The sequence below is a fragment of the Stegodyphus dumicola genome, chromosome 8 (genome assembly GCF_044657685.1).
Source record: "Stegodyphus dumicola isolate Sdum_Otavi_A_Nest chromosome 8, ASM4465768v1".
NCBI classification, from domain to species: Eukaryota; Metazoa; Arthropoda; class Arachnida; order Araneae; family Eresidae; genus Stegodyphus; species Stegodyphus dumicola.
In genome coordinates, this window is record NC_140775.1 from 158,103,329 (window position 1) to 158,109,328 (window position 6,000).

Here is a 6,000-nt window from a genome sequence, read left to right on the forward strand (position 1 = left end):
CGGTTTTGAATCCCATAGAAGGCATGGATGTTTGTAAATGTCTGTGTGGCAAGAGGGAACTTTAAATATGCGACGGGCCGAAAGTCCTTTCGAAAGTTGCTGATAGGGGAAGAGGAGTGGGAGACCATCGGAAGCGTCCCCTCAGGGTGGTCTTTGTCAAAACTGGAGGTGGAACTGAACAAAGTTGTACTGTTACCTGCGTGGTACTCAAGGTTCTTGCCAACGACAGGCGTGGTCTTGCACTTCTTGCTACGATGAATTTCGTGAACTTGTTCTGATGTTACTCTCAGACAAGTCAGATAAGTCACAACACAACACACGTAAGTTGCTTTTAACACACTTATCTTCATTGTTTTAAAATTTACCCTCTAAAACCATAAAAAAGTTTCATAGCTTTAGGGATGATTCTGAAGAAAACTAAAGGGATTTGGTAGCAACGACATTTGACGTGCAATCTTAAAAACTCTCAATTTCTTAGAATCTAATTTGTAAAAAGTTGATCTGTGTCAAAACTAATCAACGTCGGATCAGCTGAATCCTGCTTAAATAAACTCACACGTGAAACTCAAATAAATTCGCATTTCTGCCTTGAATAGTAGAAATGAAATTTCATTGCGACTTTCACTGATCTTCTATTGATGCAAATGCTTCATGTCATAGAAAGTGGAATTACCACGCTCAAAAAGTTATCGACCATCAAAATTTCAAATACAAGTTATAGTAACAACGATAGAACAGCAATTATTTGATTCAAAATCACGTTTCTATTAAAAAAATGAAGTACTTTGGAAAAGCAAACTTTAATTAAAAAGAGCCTTGTATATAAGAAAGATTATATATAAAACATATTAAAATTTAAAATATTTAATTAAATATTTTATATATTGTTATGGATTAAGAAACACTGCTATTAAAATCTCATTAATAATTCATGACGTTATAAGTTATGTAATTAATAATCACTCTGCTTTTTGAGATCAGTAGGAAAAAGCGGATTAGCAGTTGATCTTCTTTTATGAGCTCCCAAAAAACCTCGATATGCCATGTTAAACGTGCTGCAAACCGATTAAAATTATTTCTAATGTAAAAAGGATTAAGCCATTTATGATGTCATGTATAGCCCTTTTTGATTACATTTTGGTCTCTATAAAAAGTAAATTAATTGTTTAAAACTACAGTTTATCGCATGCATCTATAGTCTTGAAATGTAAGTTTTTAAATTGTTCTATTGTTATTCTCTCACACTTGTAAAAAATGCTTTCCGCTGAGTAAAAGAAATCTGACTCAAAATCCAAGAAAATATATTTTTTTCAACTTATTTAATTTTCTTCAATTAAATATTTAAAACTCAGTTAAGAAACTTTTATTACATACTTTCAATGATTACAGAGTCTTTTATTTCCAGATTTAGTTTTGGTAAGCAGTTAGTTACACGCATAAAGTACGGTAAAGCTCTAGGTATATGAACCTTATTTCGTTACTAAAAAGCTATAAGATTCTACTATTATCTCAAGCTCTAAAATGCGAGCAGTCCACGAATAATCGTAGATAGAATATTGGGAATGTTTGTGGCTGTTCAAGAATTCAGCCGCCATTGGAACATTATTATTTTTAACCAACCCTGCTTCAGTAAGAGGTTAGGTTAGGTTATATAATTACGGCAAAGCTTCTAGGGTTATCAGCCTAAGGGGAGGGATGCCTTCGTGGAGGACTTTCTAAGGGAAATTGGCTCGTACACACGTTACAGATGAGGAAAACCACGAAAACACCCATGCAGCCAGCCCGGTCTTGGGATTCGAACCTCGGACTGAACTCCCAGAGTTCAGCAACTTTACCGCTCGGCCGCTGGTGAGCCTGCTTCAGTAAGAATCTGTCTAGAATGGAATACGAAAGTTTTCACCTCTCTTTCACTTCCAAAAAAGTTTAAGAGCATTTTACACAGGCTTGGATTATGTACACTGCACGGAAATTAAGAAAAAAAATGGACTCTGTATCTTCCGTTCTACTAGGTCGATTGGCGTAATTCAACTTGCGTTTTTCATGCCTTGTAAGCGTAACTTAGGATATGTATTAGATTTACATATAGCATTGTTCTAATAAGGGCATTTTGACACAAAATCAGGCGTTTTAGGAAATGACATGCCATTCTTTTTTCCATATTTCGATTCTACGATTAGCTCTCAAAATGTTAGCTCCTTAATGTTAATTCAATTTTGTATGTATTTATTAATATCTCTTTTTTATTATCCTTATTTTATTCTTTCTTTCACAGTACACAATTTAATTTTCTTCTAAATAAAATTCACTCATTTTTTATGATTCATTTTTAAATTTGTATTTTTAAATAATTTGTATAAGTTTTTGAAAAAAAATTTGAATTATAACCTATAAAATTTTTACCATCATCTTAAAATATATGTATTTCTAAATATACCTGAAAATTTAGAGCATTTTAACTAATTTTTCGGAAGATATACGCGAATTTTGTATATTGGCGCGTTTTGAAATTTGGCGTATTTGTTGAAAGCGATAATAACTGACTTTTTTCCGCTGCTGTACAATGGAAGGGAGAGGAAAACAGGTTGCCATATATTAAGAAATTCGCCAAGTGAATCATTCTTGGCGCAAACTGAAAAAAATGCGCCAAGCTAAATTTTTTAATTTCTCCCTAAATTTCGCAGTAAATTAAAAAAATCTAATATTTAAGGCATAATCTGAGTCATGAATCGAAATATGGAAAAAAAATTGGCATGTCATTTCAGAAGAAGTCAGATTTTGTATCAAAATACCTATATTAGAACAGTGTTATATATAAATCTAATACATATCCTAAGTCGCGCTTTCGAGACATGAAAAACGGAAGTTGGATTTCGTCAATCGGCCCAGTAGAACGGGAGCTATAGAACTTCCCCCCCGTGCCAAGTGTACATTTCTGATGGCATACCTTTATCGATACATTCTAACTGTGGCTTACTATTAGCTAAGCCATAGACGCGATGCATTTCCAATAACAGAGGATTCGTAAATTGATGCATGTTCTCAGTACGACATCGGAAGCGTTATTACTCTAGCGTACCTCTAGTACCGAACTGGAGCGTCAGCGTATAGTGTAATCTATCGGATTGTTGTCCTGATTTCCTACGTGATATGTTCATGCGATGTTCTCTAACCACCTTGAAAGCAACATGTACGCGGAGTTCTAAGAAAATTTGTAGAGAAGGACCTACATTTATCTTTATATGAGCTAAATGAATAGCAGATAGGCCACTTGAAAACTAATAACTACAATATTTATGAGCTGATTAAGTACAAATTTAACTTATTATAGGCCGGTTCCACTGAAGAAGCCTGGTCCAGAATGGCTGACAAAGTTGCCTAACATTTCAAGCAAAGCTCGTTTTAATACAGAATTTAAAATTCGGGAAATTTCTGCTCTGTTTCAGTGAGTCAAGTCAAAAGAGTTATCTCACTAGTGAGAGTAAAATTTTCACACTTTTCCGGAATATTTTTCATCTTGTAGAAAAGAAAATTTAAATATCTGGCACATTTCAAGCAGCAATTTATATATTCAAGTATAAAAGAGAAGAATGTGACGGTATATGTATTCTAAATACGTTCGATATTATTATATTCACTGGGTATCTACTTCAAAATATTCACTATTTAACATATAACAGAAACAGCTTCGAGAATTTATATAAATATGCATAAGCAGTTGGAAAATTCAGTAAAATATTTAAAACTCTATAACTTACTTATAGATTCTGTGAAATATTCCTTGTTTGCTATTTGTAAAAGTAAACTTGCTTCAAAAAATACTTTGAGAAAATTCTAAACACGCTGCAATGTTTCTAGATCATATGCTCGTATGTTTACAGAGATAAAAATTCTGATGTAATCTGCTTAATTACAGAAGTCAATGCTAACTGAAATTTTGATGAACACTTTAGAAACTTAGTATGTACAAGGCAGTATATGCAAAATATCAATTTGATCAGTTTGTTCAAAGTGATAATCCATTTTAAAGCAGTGTAAGAGCTTTATTTTGATCTACAGTTTCTCTAAACTTACTGTTTACACTACATAGTTACGTTGTAGAATCATTAGGTTTTTTTTTTTTTTTTTTTTTTTTTTTTTGAAGCTGGAAACATGAAAAATGAGCAAATCCCTTGCCAGGACTAGAACCTGGACCTCTATGCGCCGAGTGTGCTAAGCATTACACCACGAAGGCATTCAGAAAAGAGGGAGAAAATACCTTATATACTCCCCCTTTTAAAGAACGACTGCGGATTGGATGACCCAATCGCCAAATCCTGGTGGTGAAGAATCATCATCCACTGCCTTTTTTAGTTGGGGTCCCACTGTAGAGTCATTAATTTTTTGAAGCAGGAGATATGAAAAATGAGCAATGCCCCTGCAGGGACTCTAATCTGGACCTCTTGTTACAGTTTATGTAGAGTTATGTAGCCCGCGAGTTACAGTTATGTAGCCCACGAGACGGCGCAGCTTTTTTACTTTTAGCTTGTTATATTTTTCTTACCGCACTGCGGATTTTTGATATAGATTTAGTGGCAACCAGAGAAACATGATGAACGTTCTTCTGTAAGCATACAGTTGTTGTAAATAACTGTAAATAAAGTTTCTGTGTGAAAACCAAAATGAAACAGAATTCCAAGCTTTCTGTGAATATTCAGCAAGAACGGTAAGCAAAAAATCCCTTATCAAATGTTGTTAAATGTAAACAAAAAGAATAAAATACAAATAAGAAAAAAGATCATGAATTGTGCAACACCTCTCGAATTCGCGCCGAGGGTGCTAAGCATTACACCACGAAGCCATACAGAAAGGAGGGAGAAAATTTATAGAACAGTTTTAAGGTAAAAATCTCATGTATGTAAATCAGTCTAAATATGCAAACATGTTTTCTTTCGAAACGCTTTTAAAAATGCATGTTTATATTATACAAGAATTCTTCTACACTGGCTTCTAAACGTTAAACACGCAATGCAAATTAGCAATTTTCAAAAGCACAGTTTATCTCGAGTGGCTGAAAATCACTGTAGATGCAGATGGCAGTATGCAGATCGAATATTACAGACAATCACAACTGACTGTCTGATCAAAGAACCGTCGTCGAAGACGCCAGCATTCCTAAAGGTTTGAGAATGATCAACTAAATGCCGATATTAAATGTTTACAATATTCGTAAGATAATTCTTGATGACATTCATGTTTGTATGACTGAAAATGAACGTCAGACAGTGAGCTCTGGGATGCTGTCATACGTATTAAAGCAGGGCATGCGCACCGCAAGCTTCACATGATGACAGTGTACACCTCAGTTCCACCACACAATCCAGACGGCCAAGATAAATGTGGTGTCGCCAACAGCTCAATATTAGTCTTAAATATCAAATTGTTAATGACTAAAATGTGACGCCATCACTAATTTATGAAAACTAAATATTATTTTCATCTTTGAACATAATGCTTGTTACATACATAAACACATTTGTTACTTTCATGTGACATTTTCTGTTAATAAAAGCTTTGCTTTTCCATTTTTATTGATTTTTGTTGGGTTTAATGTTTGTAGATGTTATGTTTGTTGGGAAGCCAGTGTGTTTGGATCAATGAAATGCTGTTTAAAAGTTACACATAGCTTCTCATATTCTCTAGTAATATAGCAGGTGATCTCATGTTTTGAATAACAGAAACATTACTTTTATTTATTTATTTTATATCTGTACTCATATTTAATTACTTTGCTGTCAATTAGATCAAATCTTATCTGAAACTTTCGTGTCATACAGGGATAATCACTTAGGTGGTGGAAAGTTATAGAGAGGCAGCGAATATTTTAAACTGTATCTAGTACTTTTTCAAATGCTAATGGGAAACTGCTGCAAGCTATATTGACCTGTGTTTGCGTGTGTTTATGACGTTGAATATAATCGTATTGCAAATTTCATTAGTTGTGTCTTCAAAAAAGAAAAAAAA